Below are 15,030 nucleotides of genomic sequence, written 5' to 3' on the forward strand. Positions count from 1 at the left end.
ATTTCCCCAGTGTAAGTTCTTGTTGGATTTTTCAAATATTAGTTGACTCTCATGCATAGTGGATGGTTTCTTTTAATTTTTTAAGCTTGCTATTGACAATTTATTACAAATAATATTTTAAAGGATACAAATAAACAACCAGATAAAGAGATACATAGAGCAAGGTTCTTAAATGTCCTGAATGCAGAAACTTCTGTCCTCAAAAAGTTAGTGCATTTGGATGTGTTCAGAAATCTGGAAGCTCCAGTGGATGGTTTCTTTATGTGTTTGTAAGTTTTTATTGTACCTGTTTACTCGAACATAATATATAGTATCACGGGGGCCTGTACTGAGAAAACTTTCCTCATCAGTAAAAGAATTGCCTTTTCTTCTGTCAACCTACATGAGGCACTACTAATACGAGATCATGTTGTTCTTTCTCCAAAATGGCCCCTGCCTTAATATGAGAATTTCAGGTTTAAGTTATTTACCTCACGTGTATCTTAAGGCTTAGTATCAAGATCACATGTTTACATTTGCACCAACAGCAATGCAGACGTTTGAGGTTTTTTTCACTGCTTAAACCCACCTGATCAGTTTTCAGTTTCTCACTCATTTTTTAGTTCTTTTTGTAGTCAGCCCAGATATGTATTAAAATTATGTTTTTTGACTACAGTCAGAAGCTTCAGAAGCACTTTTTAAAACCATGTATCCTGTGGAATCTATTTTTAAATATGTCCTATTGTGAAATAGTCCCAGATATGAGGAGCCCATTTAATGGATTCTTTTATTGAAAATAAAGGCAAAAGGTTTAAATAGAACTGAAAGTAACTACCACCTCTGAAGGGGATTAGGTTTTGCCATCTTCTTATTATCCTCTATAACTCTGAAACAGAAATTTCACTGGTGTATAAATAGCTAAGAATTCCCTCACAAACTTTTCCCTGTTTCAACAGAAAGAAAACTTCTCATCTATGGTTCTCTGACCAAGATAAGATTTCTCCTTCTTTAAATTTTCTAAAGTCTTTTATCTGTAGCACACTTAGGTTATTTAGTGTGATTAATTACTTATAGATTATACTATATACCCCCATAAATTTTAAGTTGTATGAAGGCAAGCAGAGCCTCACTTGCCTTTTTAATGTCCTGATCAAATACTGCAACATAAATTCAAGCATTTTTTTCTTTTTAGTTTTGGTAAAATGCATAACATAAAATTTATTATCTTAACCTGTGCATTTACCATCCTAAATTGTACAGTTCAGTAGTAGGAAGTATAGTCCCATTATTGTGAAACGGATATCTACAACTTATACCTATTAAACAATTCCCTGTTCCCCACCCCTGACAGATTCAAGCTTTTAAGTCAACATCATATTTAGGAGTTATAGACTCAAAGCTTAAGAGAAAGACTCCTACAGATATAATTTTTGTCATTTTTAAAGAGTTGACTTTTACCTCTTTTTTTAGTAAGATCTTTGGAGATTCTAGTGCTTATTCCAATTTACTGACAAAAAATCAGGTGGCACATATTCTCAATTTTTATTTTTTTAATGTGTGAGTGATTATCTTTTTTTTAAGGTTAACTATTTGATGCCTATTAGCCAAAGCACAAAGATTGAAATATTTTCTATGGAGAGGTAAAAGCATGAAACACGCAGGTTAAGATGTATCTCCTATGTGCTATGCCTATTAATTACATTTCAAGAGAAAACCCTATTATCCTATTGATACTATAAGAAACAAAATCATATGTATTTCTGAAAGTAAGAATAAGCTCATCTTCCTAAAATATATCCACAGCCTTGATATGCCAGGGCTTTATATAAATTAGAGCTCTTGTTGAGGCCTCCAGATGTCAGTAATTCTAAATCATCATTTAAAACTGTATGTTTGGAGGATTGCAGTCATGAAGACAATTAATTGAGCAAGGTTGAATGTCTGAGGAGCCATAAATTCTTCTAATGCTAATGCATTTATAACCAAGAGATTTTTTTTCCTTTCTTCTTTTTTTTTTCACTCCACTATTTTTCTTTTCTTCCACCTTGTATTTTTTTTCAAAATTGCTCAGGAAAAAGCAGAAAACTGAAAAATCACGACAAAATCAAGCCCTTAAAAACTGAAGAAAACAAGCTTAATAGAAATATCTTTTCAATTAAATTTTATATTTAAAATGTTCATTTATTGCTTCTAAAAGACCCCTGGGAATTTAGACAGGGAAAATCATAGGAGAGGCAGGACCGTAAGATGGGCTCAACTGTAAGTGTTCTTACTCTTCATTAAGTCCCCATGAGACATTAGGAAATAATAAACGTTCCATTAGCCGTAGTAAGAGAAAGTCAGTGTTCTGTTGGACATTCTCTATGCCAAAATCAATAAAAGTGGAGACACAAAGATCACTGATTCTCTCTGCTCTCAAGCAGCTTAACATTAAGTTAGAGATATAGAAAATATATAAAAAACAATAAAAATATGTACTAGATACTGAGCAAATAAACAAAGTGCTATAGTTTAAAAGAATGTGGAATGTAATATGAGTTGGTGATAGAAGATAAGAAGGTGCATATCTAATATTGAGCTTTGAAGATTAGATATAGTATTTATAGGTAGACAGGTGAAAAAAGTTCTAGATTTGCTAGCACAGGGAAGAAGTTTTAAAGGAAGTTTCATGACTTTGAATTCAAAGTGGGGCTTTTTAAACAATTCAGTATGTATTCATCAAATATTTTCCTCTTCTTAGCCTTACTATCTTCATCTGTAGAATAAATTTTAATAGTATCTACCTCACAGGATTTTATGAAAATTAAGTGAGGTAATGAATAGAATGCACTTAGTAAAAGGCATGGCACATAGTGAATGCTAATTCTTTTAAAAAGAAATTTTATTAAGAAAATATAGGAAGCAGTATAAATCTGAGTACTACCTCATAATGAATTTTGGTCAGACCCTTGTGAACAGGTAAAAAGGAACATGAAAGAAAGTACTCTACAATAGATTGAGACAAGAATCTAATTTGACTTCTTCTGGGAAAAGAAAATTAAGTCTTTTGTGTTTATTAGATTAAAGTGTCTACTACTTTTCCCATTTCCAGTTATGTGCTTTTTTGATATGGTATTTCATGAAATAAATTCTATTTGTTATAGTAATCCTTCTTTGAAAATTAAAAAAAAAAAAAATACCTGCATACCCAGTCTCTTACCATAGTGAATATAAATATATACATTCTTTCTATGGTAAAACCACAATTTTATTATCAAATACCAGACTGGCTATAAAAACAGAACTAATTGTCTAATTGTCATCAGACAGAATACTCATCATTAAGTATGCAGGTAAGCTTAAAAATTTGAAAAAATATGACAAAATACTACATTTAAAGCTTCAACTTGTGGAGTGTTGTAAGAATACTATTTATAGCTTGATTTGTTCTCTACAGGACTTTTGCAATATATGCTTGCTTAAAGACAATTGCTCTTTAAAAGTTGTGCTCAATTTATTTTGTGGTCATCTCTTTTATACTTTGAATTAAAAGTTATAATATCCCTCCACACTGCCATGCATTAAATATTGTCCACTTTCAGGCTCACAGACTCACTTATACAGGCTCCACAATCCCTACCATGCTATTGGGAATTGTTATCTGCTTCCTTCATTCAGTAAAGTATACTAAAAGGCAAGTAAATATATGGCATTATTTTAGGGCAAGGTTTGAATCTTATCCAACATTTTAGAAATATTGAATGATTTTTTTTTTTTTAAGAGGTAATTACCTGTTACGAATCTGGCAATTGATCAAGAAGCACAGGTTGCTGTTATAATGTGGTCTGTAATGATTTCTCTAAGAAATTTGGTTCAATGCATCTTGTTGAAGAATTTTTTGAAAAGACCCAAGTCTTCCTGTGGCAGTTTTGCTTAGGTTGAAGATATTCCCATCATCAGGAAATGAATGAGTTTTTAATTTTAATTCCTTAGATGAGGTGAATAACTTGGTGAGAAATCAGCCCATTATGTAGGGTGGTAGCAGTTTATATAATAATTTGTGAGTTTGATGGGATGTTCAATGTTAATCACAATGGCAATAAGAGGAAAAGAAAAGTATGAGAAGATTCATCTTAGCAGGTTTTATCATGTACATTGCAGAAAGGAAAAACAATTAGGGGATATAAGCTTGAAAATGTGACTAGTCTAGGTAAGTTAATAACATATGATATGAAATCTCTACCATAACCTATCTCACTATCAGGAACCCCAGGCTATGTATTCTTGTGTCTTTTCTTGTAAATTGTAAATATCAATAAAAACTTGTTTCCCAACTGCTTCCCCTACCTCAACTAACAAACATTCACACAGTTAATTCACTCAGACATCAGGACAACTGTTTTCATTTTAAGCTTGAATTATTTTCTATGTAGAGGAAGAACAACCTGTCCTAATATGTTAAAATTGTGACCTTGGTGTTCAATGCTTGTAACATTAAGGAAATTGAATTTTGCTCCAGAATCTCTCCATTATATATATATAGAATTATAAGCTTTGGTTTATGAAAATCTAGCTGTCCTCTCTCCTACTTCATTTTCCCTTTGGCTTTTACTCTCTCATTCTGCATTTAGCCATACCATACTTATGGCATTGTGGCATGCCATGTCCCCAGTATGATCTTATTTGTACCTTTTACCTGAAACACCTCACCCATAAACTCATGTGCTGAAGTCCTAATCATCTTTCAAGATCCATCTTAAGCATCTTCTTTACTGTTAAACCTTTTCTCAACCTATTAGATAAAGTTAGTTATTCCTTCCTATGTGACAGCCCTGACTCCTGTACTTTTTTCTATTTAAGTACATATTGTACTCACTTGAAATTATTTGATTACTTGCTTGTTGACCTTCCTAGACTTTGATCTCCTTGCACTATTAGAAACCATATGGCTCATAATCAAAAGTTCAAATATGATAAACATATTTAATAAATTAAGATAAAGTAGAAATAAAGGTAAATGAAAACAGAAATTTATAGCAGAGGAAGAATAACTGAAGTACATATTTATTCAATGAAGCATTTATTGAATTTAACACTTAGAAAGAATGATCTTATGTTTGGCTATGTATCAACAGCTACTGTCTAGATTTACTTCAAAAGAAAATGATATTCAATATTAAGAGTAATCTAATATATGAAAGTAGATTCAAGGAAAAATCCTATACTTGATCAGTAGCAGTCATAATCATCAGAGAGATCAGCTCACTAGCCAGTCTGTGTATTAAACTGTGCTCTGAAACCTAGGGGAGGAAGAAAAGCCCATCAATTATAATTATTTTATAAAGTAATGCCCATTTTAGAGATTTTATGGTGTCAGGCTGTAATTTCTATTTTGGCTTCCTCCTTGTGGCAGGCAAAACAATCTGTTTATTTGCTTATATATTTATTTTTTCATTTATTTACCCCCCCCACCCCGGTTTGGGCACTCTACACAGGAAGGGAGTTTACTCCTCTCCTTCCCAGACCTTTCCTGTCTCCTATGGAGGCTTCCTCTACAGAAATACTAGAAACGCTTTCTAGGGTTCCTGTTTGAAGCATACAATTGATATGATACTGAAAATGCACTAAAGGCCTCCTGGTAAAATTAGAAGAGTTTTTAAGTTAGGACACTTAATATAGGTATGTGACCTTCTACATGAATTGCTAGAAACTCTGATGGGTGTATCAGAAAATCCTTATGTTGAGTGTTTTATGTGTTTATGTTCATTTTCATATGGAAATAACAAAAAATTAAGCACTGATACATATGGTATTTATTATATAGATTGTTAATAATAGCACATGTACATGATTCATAAATTAACAAATACTTGTATATTTGGGGTTTGATTATCTTTAATAGATACGAGCATGCTAAAAAACATTTAGATATCCCTATAGGCAAAATTGTAGTCACTATTAAATACAGATTAGAGAGTGACTAAGAATGTGGTATAAGAATAAAGTCCAGTAAAATAAACATTCTCATGATCTAGTTACATGTAAAATATATTATAATACCAATACAATTTAAATTTGTATTTATTATTTTGCCTTGACATCACATTATTGCTGCTGTTTCTGCTGTTATTTGATAATGGTGATGCTGATGACAATGACGATGGTGATGGGAGTTTCTTGGGAATTCTTCTTCTCTCTACTGAAGAAATAAAATTGCCATACTTCTGGATCTTTTCTATGATTGATAAATATTGAAGAATAACTGGGGTCATTGGCTCAGCTTTACCCTTTTCTTGGGAATGCATCTGATCAGCAAGATCATATCAACATCTCTTCATTTTTTTCATGTCCTAGGTTCATGCAAGGATCTAATGGCCTAATTCTGGGACTTAGAGATTCTGGCCCATAGACCAATAAAATTAATGTCTTATTTTCAATACTGGCCTCAATTAGTTTAAAAAAAGGGGAGGGTTTTTTTTTTTTTTTTTTTTTTGCTTCATTTTACACCCCAGATGATAGAGTACTATTAAGATATGTTGGAGGCTCCCTCTGAGACTTCAATAGTGATTATGATGTTGATGTAAATTGAGTAAAATCTCTGATGAGATGAGCATAAAATTTCACTTAAATTCGTCTTCAATGAGATTCTGACATAAATTAGGCATGCAAAGACAGTGGGAACAGAAATCATTTGACGTGCATTCTAAGAAAAATTGTTAAAAGTGATGTGCAGTGCTCTAGCACAATTGGGTGTATTATCATCTATGTTAGATTCCTATTGCTGTTGTAACAAATTACTACAAATTTAGTGGCTTAAAATAATAAAAGTTTATAATCTTACAGTTCTACAGATAAGAAGTTCTAAAATCAAGGTGTTACCAAAGATGTATTCCTTCTGGAGGCTCTAGGGAAGAATGCCTTTCCTTGCTTTTTCCCGCTTCTAGAGGATATTTATATTCCTTGGTTCGTGGACTCCCTTCAACTTTAAAGCTAGCGGTGTAACTTCTTCAAATCTTTCTTATTCTCTCTGATTTCTGCTTTCATCAAAACAAGTCTTTCTGCTTCTGATATTCTATGTCCCTCTTTTAAGCATTCTTGTGATTATTATCCCAGATAATCTAGGATAATCTTCCTATTTTAAGATCGTCGATCACACCTGTAAATTCTCTTTTGCCATGTAAAATTACATATTATAGGTTCCAGGGATTACAATGTAGACATCTTTGGGGAACTATTATTCCACCTACCATACTGTTTTTTAATAAGATGGTAAATCCTTTAAGAATAATTTCTTATAAATGGGTTCAAGGGAAAATTGGAATACATAAAAGAAAAAATGGTTAAACATTTATTTGAAGTTTTTATTTCTATATTTTAAGTTTTCATTTGAAATAATTTCACATTGACAAAAATGTTACAAATATAAATCAAAGGTTTCCTATATATTCTTTACTTGACTTCTCTAAATGATTATGTTTCTCAAAACTAGAAAATTAACATTGGTACAAAAGCATTAACTACTAGACTTGTTCATATTCTACTGCTTCCATCAATATTTTTTTTCTGGTCTAGTATCATATCAAATATTCCACATTGCAATTAGTAGCCATGTTTCATTAGCATCTTCTAAGATCCTCAGTCTTTTTTGGTCTTTCATGACCTTGATATTTTGAAAAGTGCTGGCCCATTACTTTGTAGACTATCTCTTAATTAGGGTTTGTCTGACGTTTCTCCATGATTAAAATCAGAACTAATGTTGTGCCCCTCTCTGTACATTATATCAAAGAGTATATGATAGCAGCATGTCTTGCTACAAGTGATGTTCATTTTATAACTTGGTCAAAGTAGTAACTAAAGGTTTCTTTACTCTAAAATTTCTATTTCTCCTTTTTAATGAACATGATGTGTGATAGTCAAAATAACCTGCATCCCACAGCACCTAATGGTTTAAAATAAATGAAATTTTTACTTTGCTTTACTTTACCTTTAAAAATATGATTCTACTCTCCATTTTACAATAATAGATAATTAATCATTTTTATTATCCAGGTAGATTAGTGTTTATTTATAGACTTTATTTACATATAGTTACATCTGAGATAAAACAAGCTTAGACTGGCTAAAAATGGACACTTAGATAGAAATGTATTTAGAAAATGTCCTCCTGAGTTTTTTCCCCTAAATATTAGGATTTAAGTTTATTAATTATACTTTTATTGTCATGCCATTCTATTACCTACATCCTTCAAAGATCTGATCAGCTCTCCACCTTCTTCATATCCTTACCTTCCAACTCCCATTAAAACAAGAGCTGGTGTTATATTTAATTATTTTCTCTTTAATATTTATACATCATGCCATGCAATAAGTGATATTAATCTACATTTAGAAGCAGGATATATTTTAAACAATTATTTTATAATTCTCCCTTTTACCTAACATTCAATGGACACATTGCAAAAATTGCATAAATAAATGTTGAGAGGTAAATATTAATGTTGAAAACTCTTAAGCATGTAATATAAATATTATCAAAATGAGGTAGGGAAATAAATTAAATAAATGGATAGTCAAGTATTTGATAAAAATTTATTTATGTGCCTGGAAGAATAGATGCAAAATAAATATCTGTTTAGTGAATTAATATACAAGTTAAACAGAAGTATATATAACAATACTTCTGAAAGTCTTTAGTAGTATAATGTTAATTATATATGTTCAAGAGAGGGAAATGATTTGTAGGCATTATAATTTTGAGGTTATGGAATTCTATTTTGACATATATGATAAACTTTATATAGTAATGTATATAATATAGACATATAAAATATTTTTTAAATTTCAAAATATTAAGGTTATACAAATGATTTTGTTACATGGATAGTTTTATAATGCTTTATTCAGGGCTATAAGTGTGCCCATCACCCAAATAGTGTTCATTGTACCTGTTAGGTAGGTTTTTAACCCTTCCCTCCTCCCCGGCTTCTTGTTTTCCAACGATTTTTACTTCTGTGTCCATGTGTGCCTGTCAATTAGTTTCAAATTATTGGAGAGTACACATGGTGTTTGTTTTTTCCATTCATGAGATACTTCATTTAGGATAGTGGTCTCCAGTTTCATCCAGATTGCTGCAGAAGACATTAATTCATTTCTTTTTATGGCTGAGTAGTACTCCATGGTGTACATATACCACATTTTGTTAATCCACTGATGAATACATGACACATGGATTGATTCCAAATCTTTGCAATTGTGAATTGGGCTGCAAAAAACAATCAAGGGCAGCTGTCTTTTTGATAAAATGACTTATTTTCCTTTGGTTAGACACCCAATAGTGGGGCTGCTAGATGAATAATAGTTCTACAGCTTTTAGTTCTTTGAGAAATCTCCATACTGTTTTCCTTATAGGTTGTACTAATTACCAGTCCTACCAACAGCATATACGCATTCCTTTTTCTCTGCATTCACACCAGAATCCATTGTTTTTAGACTTTTTAATAAAAGCCACTCTAACACGGGCAAGGTGATATTACATTGTGGATTAAATTTGCATTTTCCTCCTGATGATTAAGTGACACTGAGCATTTTTTTATATATTTGTTGGCCATTTGTCTATCTTCTTTTGAAAAGCTTCTGTTCATGTCTTTTGCCTGATTTTAATGGGGTTGTCTGTTTTTTTCTTGCTGATTTGTTTGAATTTTTTGTAGAGTCTGGATATTAGCCCTTTATCTTATGTATAGTTTGTCAACATTTTCTCCCATTCTGTAAGTTGTCTATTTACTCTGTCAATTATTTCTTTGGCTGTGCAGAAGCTTTTTAATTTAATGAAGCCCTATTTATTAATTTCTGTTGTTGCTTTAATTGCCTGTGGGGCCCTTGTCATAATTTTTTTGCCTAGCTTAATATCTATAAGAGTTTTTGCTATGTTTTCTTCTAGAATTTTTATGGTTTCTTACCTTACATTTAAGTCTTTTATCCATCTTGAATCAATTATTTTATTTTATTTTTTTATTTCAGAGTATAATGGGGTTATTAATACTTTGGTTACATAAATTGCCTTTACATTGCCCGAGTCAGAGCTACCAGCATGCCCATCCCCAAGACAGCATGCACCCCCAGTTTCGTGTGAGTTTACCATCTCCTCCTCCCCCCTCCCACCTGCCTGACACCTGATGAATGTTACTTCCATATGTGCGCATAAGTTTTGGCCAATTAGTACAAATTTAATGGTGAGTACATGTGGTGCTTGATTTTCCTTTCTTGTGATACTTCATTTAGAAGAATGGGCTCCAGCCACATTGAGGATAATACAAGAGGGATTAGTTCACCATCTTTTTTATGACTTAGTACTCCATGGTATACATATACCACATTTTATTAATCCACTCATGCATTGATGGGCACTTGGGTTGATTCCACATCCTGCAATTGTGAATTGTGCTGCTATAAACATTAGAATGCAGATGTCTTTTTTATAGAATGTCTTTTTTTCCTTTGTAGATACCCAGTAGTAGGATTGCTGGATCAAATGGTAGTTCTACTTTTAGTTCTTGGAGGTATCTCCATATTACTTTCCATAGAGGTTGCACTAGTTTGCAGCTCCTCCAGTAATGTATGAATGTTCCTGTGTCTCCATATCCATGCCAACATTTGTTTCTTTGGGACTTTTTGATAAAAGTCTTTCTCACTGGAGTTATTTGATATCTCATTATGGTTTTGATTTGTATTTTCCTGATGATTAGAGATGTTGAATATTTTTTCATATCTTTGTTGGCCATTAGTCTATCTTCTTTTGAACAGTTTCTGTTCATGTCCTTTGCCCACTTTTTAATGAGATCATTTTATTTTTTCTTGCTGACTGTATGATGCTATTTATATAAAATGTCCAGAATATTCATGTCTATGGAGAAAACATGCAGATTAATGATTTCCTAGGGACAGGGTTGTTGATGGTGCTGAGGATAATTGGGAGAAATGAGAAATGGCTGCAAAAAGGTACATAGTTTCTTTTTTGAATAACGAAAAGCTTCTAAAATTGATTGTGGTGATGGCTGTACAACATTGGGAATATACCAAAACCACTGAACATTATATTTTAGGTAAATTGTATGGTATGTATATTGTATCTCAATAATGTTGTAATGCTAAAAAACAGTTACTTTTATCTTTCTCAACATACTTTACTCTTTTACTTGCACATTTTAATGTTTTCTATTGCCTAAACCCATTCATTGGTCAATTCATAAATTATTTTTTTTAAATTAAACTTTTTATTTTGAAATGACTATAGAGTCACATGCAGTTATAAAAAATAACAAAGAGCCCATGTACCCTCCTCCTCCTCCTCCTTCTTCTTTCTTCTACTTTTTTCTTCTTCTTTTTTTAGAGATACGGTCTTGCTCTGTTGTCCAGGCTTAAGTGCAGTGGCATGATCATAGCTCACTGTAAACTTTAACTTCTGGGCTCAAGCCATCCTCCTGTCTCAGACTCCCAAAGTGCTGGGATTACAGGTGTGAGCCACCATGCCTAGCCCCCATGTACCTTTCTTGTTTCCCTCGATAGTAACATCTTACAAAAGTATAATAAAATTTCACAGCTACTGTATTGACATTATGCAGTTAAGATGCAGAACATTTTTCCACAAAGATTCCTAACATCCTTTTTTAGTCACACCCATTTCCTTCCTGCCCCAATCACCTACTTAATCAACTAGTCTGTTCTCCATTTTTACAATTTCACCATCTCAAGAATGTTATATAAATGGAATCATACAGTTTATAACATTTTGGGATTGTCCTTTTTTCACTGGCATAATTCTCTAAAAATTCATCCAGGTTATTGTATGTATCAATAATTGGTTCCTTTTTATTGTTGAGTATTATTCCATGGTATTGATGTACCATAGTTTGTTTATTCACCAGCTGAAGGACATCTGAGTTGTTTCCAGTTTGGAACTATTATGAGTAAGGCTGCTATGAACATTTGTTTACAGGTATTTTTTTGTGAATATATGTCTTAATTTTTCTGGGATAAATGCCCAAGAGTGCAATTGCTGGGTCATATGGCAGTTGTATGCTTAATATTTTAAGAAACTGCCAAACTGCTTTCAGGAGTGGCTGTAAAATTTAAGCTTCCACCAGCAATTTCTCCACATATCACCAACATTTAGTTTCCTTGTGTTTTTAATTTTAGGTATGAGACTTAGGTCAAAGTTCATTTTTTTTTGTCCGTGGATGTCCAATTGCTCCAGCACCAGTTGTTGAAAAGATTGTATTTACTACATTTAATTGCTTTTGCATCATTGTCAAAAATCAGTTCGGCATATTTTTGTGGGCCTATTTCTGGGATATCTGTTCTGTTTCATTGAGCTATTTTTCTGTCTCTCCTCCAATACCATACTCTCTTGATTGCTTAATATCAAGTAACATGATTCCTTCCACTTTAATCCCCCATAATAAGCTGAAATTAAAAAAAAGATAAGAAATAACATTTTCATATTAGTGATCATTAGTTTGTTTTCTGACTGCCAATTATATAATTGAATATTATAATTAAAGATAAAAAAAAGACTGTTTTAGCTATTCTAGGGTCTGTGCCTTTCTACATATATTTTATTTTATTTTTTTATAAAACTTCTTAATATTTATTTTTTTTAAAAACTCAGCTGCTCTTAACTCTCACCATTTCATTAAAGAAAGGCCATTATAGCACTTAAAAAATAGGGTACACGGAATCCACAATTCCTTATGAAAGCCTGGAGGCCAGATGTGTTTTGGAATTGAAAGTTATTTACATTTTTGAAGGGTTAATATGGTGCATATAACACTCCAAAGTAAAGTGAAAAATTTATGCAATGGACCGTGTGAATTTTCAACTAATTGGAATAAGTGAAAGCTATAAATAACCATATGTCAGTTCAGGTCAGAGTTTATTGGATCGCTTTCATGTATCAGCATTGATGTGGCTTCTCAAGCTACAGGAGTGAACAACTGAGGCAAAAACTACTGCCCTAAACTTACATTTTTGTGAGAATAATGCATCGTAAACAAGATGTGGTATAAATATTATGCTAGGTAGAGAAATGAGCTAAGGAGAAAAAAAGTAAATTGGTGAAGGGGGAAATTTTAGGTAGCATAGCCAGAGAAGTTCCTATTGAGAAGACAGCCTTTGATTGAAGACTGGAAAGAAATGAAGAATGAGTTCTGCATTTATCTGGGGGAAGAAAAAAATAGAGGAAACGGCAAGTGCTAAGTCTGTGAAGTCTTCCAGCGACTATTGACATAATGTTGAAGCTGTAGTGCAGTGCTCAAAGGAAAATAAATAGTTGATGAATTTAAGAAATGTTGACAAAATCACATAGAGCTTTTTGGGTTATTATAAGGATTTAGAGATTTTTCTGGTTGAAATGAGAAAACGTTAGAAAATATTCATTACAAAAGTGATGCCATGTAAATTATATTTTAAAATAATTGATCTTATTTATCATTAAGAATATTTTGTAGCAGGGTAACAGACAAAGCAAGATACCAGTTATGGTGTTTTTATTTTTTATTATTTTTTTTTAGTAATAGTTGCCAAAGATGATATTAGCCCAGATTAGGGTTATGGTAGTGAACTTGTCATATAGAACATAATATGAGTGATACCCCTGGAATTGTGCCACATAAAGGCCTCAGTTAATACAAAGTGGTATAGAGGAGGTCAAATTCTAGATAAATTTTGAAGGTAGAACCGACAAAATTTATTGGAAGATTATCTGTGGAGGAGTTTGTGAGAGAAAAAGAGGCATAAAAGATGCTTTTAGTTTTTCAGCCTAAGTTGGCTGAAGGAATGAAGTTGTCATTTCTGAAATAGGGAAGATTGCAGTAGAATATCCTATGTACAGAGTAGTATGAACTCAGTTTTGAGCAAAATAAGTTTGAGATGACTCTTAGATATCCATTGGATCTGTATTCACAACTGATAAATGAAAGTTAGGGCAGAAGTCTGGTCTGGAGATCTAAATTGTGGAAGCATCTGAATAATGCTATTTAAAGCCATGAGCCTGAAGGGGAACATACTGCCTTTTTTTCCTCAGCTAATTCATCATCTACTCTATTAGATTTTCTCTATACCTCCAAGCAATGTTAGATGCCACTCCATGCACTTTCATAGAGACCAGTACAGTACATTCTAATGTCCTAGCATTTCAATATGCTATATGTTTTATATGTGGTGGGGATCCCCACCAGGCTACGGTGTTTGGGGGTGGGTTTTATTTCTGTATTGTTTACCACAGAATAAGATATTAATAAATATGTACATAATGAATGAAGGAAGGAATTTTAAAGCAATCTATGGGATATAGGATAACAGGGTGACTCTAAGAAATATTTGTGTTTAGCATAATGCTTTTCCCTATGAGATTATGAAAATATCAATACTGAAAGCATTCAAACAAAATGTAAAATATTTAATTTTCATCAAGGAACTCAAGTTGGGGAATCTTACACATAGTGATCAGGACATCAAGAACTCTGACAATTCTAGAATCTTAACTTTGTGAATCAAATGAATGTATTAATATTAGTGAGGAAAGGAAATTAACAAATAATACAGAGGTAGGAAGATCCATTAAAGAAAAGGAGATGATGTTAATGTGGTACTTGCATGGCCAATTGTGTATCAAGAAGCATCTCTAATATGTTATTACCTTGGCAATTTCACCAAATTTTATTAGTCAGTCCAATCCTCAAGAATTTAATGATGCTTATTTATGTAGAGAGAGTTCACAAACAACATGATATATTAATTTAAAGTGAAAAATAGCACTATCCAGGATACAAGATATTCAAATAAATCTGAACAGTTTTCTCTGTAGGCAAGCCACATGGAAAATGAATTTAGAAAAATATCTCTTTAAATGGGAAAAAAAAAAAAAACTCACCACAAAAGGAAATAGAGGTTTATCATTTGAATGTTTCAAGGTTTCTCCAGGCTTAGACATTCTAACAGCCAATCTTCTCAGTAGGATGAACTTTCTGTCAGAATTCTCTATCATAGAGGTGTTACGAACTGTCGATGTTCTATCAA

Source organism: Eulemur rufifrons, chromosome 6 (assembly GCF_041146395.1).
Source record: "Eulemur rufifrons isolate Redbay chromosome 6, OSU_ERuf_1, whole genome shotgun sequence".
Taxonomy (NCBI): domain Eukaryota; kingdom Metazoa; phylum Chordata; class Mammalia; order Primates; family Lemuridae; genus Eulemur; species Eulemur rufifrons.